The 3,154-nt window shown below is 36.1% G+C and overlaps 1 non-coding gene across 1 annotated transcript; it reads right to left on the bottom strand.

Annotated features, from left to right (window-relative positions):
* Nucleotides 1-2,191: 2,191 nt before the first annotated feature.
* LOC113888339 lies at nt 2,192-2,298 on the bottom strand. Its single transcript, XR_003509965.1, has one exon. It is a non-coding gene; the product is annotated as a U6 spliceosomal RNA (small nuclear RNA).
* Nucleotides 2,299-3,154: the final 856 nt, after the last annotated feature.

Below are 3,154 nucleotides of genomic sequence, written 5' to 3'. Positions count from 1 at the left end.
TCACCTTCTATGAGAACACCAAAATTGAAACTAGCTGCTGAACAACCATCAACAAGAGGATGTTTGAACCCAGGAAAGAAAGATACCCCATGTCCAAGGACAAAGGAGAAGCCACAATGAGATTATAGGAGGGGCGCAATCACGTTAAAATCAAATCTCATACCCGCTGGGTGTCAACCCATAAACTGGAGAACAATAATACCAAGGAAGTTCTTGCACTGTTGGGAAGGTTCTAAGCCCTACATATGAGACTTCCCAACCTGGGGATTTGGCAAAGGGACTGGGAATCCCCAGGGAATCTGACTTTGAAGGATAGCGGGATTTGATTACAGAACTTCCACAGGATTGGGGGAAACAGAGACTCTTGGAAGGCACAAACAAACCTTGTGTTCACCAGGACCCAGGGGAAAGGAACAGTGATTCCACAGGAAACTGAGCCAGACCTGCCTGTGAGTGTTTGAGGGTCTCCTGCAAAGGTGTAGGTTGGACTTGGCCTGCTGCAAGGACAGGAACTCTGGCCGCCACAGTCCAGGAAGGTGCATATTAGCATAAATCCTTTTGGAGGTCGCCTTTAGCCCTACCATAGAGCCTGTCAACTCCAGTACTGGGCAACCTCAGCCAAACAACCAACTAGGAGGGAGCACAGCCCCACCCATTAGCAGAAAACTGAATTAAAGATTTACTGAGCATGGCCCTGCCCACCAGAGCAAGACCCAGTCTTACCCACAGCCAGTCCCTCCCATCAGCAAGCTTGCACAATCCTCTTACCTTCTTTCATCAGAGGACAGACAGAAGAACTACAATCCTAATGGGCTTTATCGCTCCATAAAGTTCACCTTAGTTCTTTAAAGCAATCTGGTCATATCTGATTCTATGGATTTTCTCAAATATGATATTCCAGTCAAAACCATGGTAATATAACCCCAATGTTTCCAGTGTGTCCTGTTTTAAGAACAGATTCTTATCAAACTTATGTAAATAATTATATTGCCATAAAAATAAGAATACTCACTAAGAGTTTCTAAATTCTGTAGGAATTTAGAGAGAAAAGATGAATGTTACAATTCTGCTTACAAAGTTAAAATGTACCAATTGCTGTAAGTCATAGTTAACTTAAGGGGAACAGTTTCCTTATATTTGGACAACAAAGATTAAAAGCTAGTAATATTTCAGACAAAAAGTCGTACAAACTAACATTCAGCCTATGTAATTAATTCTTGTTGATCATGATCTTCTGTTAACAGTTTTATGAAGTCATCAGGGTTTCCACTAGAATTTAATTTCAAATTCCACTTTAATTTCTTAACTAGTTCACTGGTATGAGCTGAAAGTTATCAGAAACCTGGTGTGTCAAAAGGTTCTTTCTATGAATATTTTTGAAGATGAAGCATTTTTGCAAAAGCATCAGAGTACAGAAATAACTGTCTATTGAAGACAAAAGACTTAAAAAGCAAGGTTAAAAACCTGTTTACAATGCAATTGTCAAAGAAATTTGCTATTGTAGTGGAATATAATATTAAAATATTAGCTAGAATTATGATTGATGACATCACACCAGGACATATTTAAATTTTAGAAATTTCATTTGATTTTTAGATCTTTTATATTAATGACATTTATCTATACAATGCAACCTAAGAAGGTTTATCACTACTCATTTAACAAAGCCCATGTAATTTAACTTACCAAATAAGTATTAATTAGTTTAATGTCTTTCTTTGATAAGAGAAAACATCTTGAGGTGCTCCAGGGGTGTTCTAGAAAACCTCGAAGTTAGCTAGAGGTCAAAAGAACTTCATTTAGAATTTGATTTAGGGGAAGTTTGTCAACTATATTAAAAAGGTTTTAAAACACTTAATCAAATAGGATCATAGGTCACTATGTAACAATACTTAGTTATCCACCCAAAAGTGATGAAAGATTTCGAATGCAAATACAGAAATTACAACAGTTTACTCAAAAGGTAAAAAAAAAGAAAACTTTATTATCAAGAGCATATCAATATCTGTTATTAGTTCAGTCACTCAGTCGTCTCTCTCTCTCTCTCTATATATATATATATACACACACACATTCTTTTACATGTTCTTTTTCATTATGGTTTATCACAGGATATTGAATATAGTTTTCTATACTAGACAGTAGAACCCTGTTCTTTACCATTCTATCTATAATAGTTTGCATCTGTTAATAAAATATAGAATGCTTCTGAAATGTGTGTGCCATCCTTGCACAGGGGTCATGCTAATCTTCTCTGTGTGATTCCAATTTTAGTATATGTGCTGCCAAAGCCTGCACTCTGTCTTTCTCTAAAACTACCTTTAGGACAAATTACTTTATCTTCCTGGAAATAAATGTGTTTCCATTCCTCATATCTTCTTTTTTCTTGAAAGCAAAGATGTAAAGTAAAAAAAATTCTTTACTAATTTTAGTGGTTTTAATTACATATTTTAATTAGAATTCTCAACTCTTAAAAACCTACATTTCTAACAAAAACTAAGAAGTAAGCCATTATGAATATTAGCATTCTGTAGATTGGCAAACTTCTAAATACTACTTATGATTTTTTAGAACTATGTGCTTTTTTATAGAAGATATCTCCATGTGGCACCAAACATATTTACTAAATAGTCCTTAATATCTTTAGTTCACTGTAAAAGGAAGCTTATATTAGTAATTAATGTTTCAGTATTTTTATTAGGGGATGATCTAGATATTCAATAAACTTCTGTCATTTACCTTAAATTAGCAAAACTCTAAAGTTTGAAGTTGCCAAAACGATTTAGAGAAACTCATAAGGAGACACACCATAAAACATGATTATTCTTAAAAAGTTCACTTAAAAACTCTGAACACATACTTAATTTACTATTAAAAATTTTATTATTGGTCGAGTTCAGTTCAGTCACTCAGTCGTGTCTGACTCTTTGCGACTCCATGAATTGCAGCACGCCAGGCCTCCCTGTCCATCACCAACTCCCGGAGTTCACTCAGACTCACGTCCATCGAGTCAGTGATGCCATCCAGCCATCTCATCCTCTATTGTCCCCTTCTCCTCCTGCCCCCAATCCCTCCCAGCATCAGAGTCTTTTCCAATGAGTCAACTCTTCACATGAGGCGGCCAAAGTACTGGAGTTTTAGCATCATTCCTTCC

This window comes from Bos indicus x Bos taurus, chromosome X, assembly GCF_003369695.1.
Source record: "Bos indicus x Bos taurus breed Angus x Brahman F1 hybrid chromosome X, Bos_hybrid_MaternalHap_v2.0, whole genome shotgun sequence".
NCBI lineage: Eukaryota > Metazoa > Chordata > Mammalia > Artiodactyla > Bovidae > Bos > Bos indicus x Bos taurus.
Note: the sequence above shows the minus strand (reverse complement) of the source record. Positions and strands in the feature narration are given on the sequence as shown.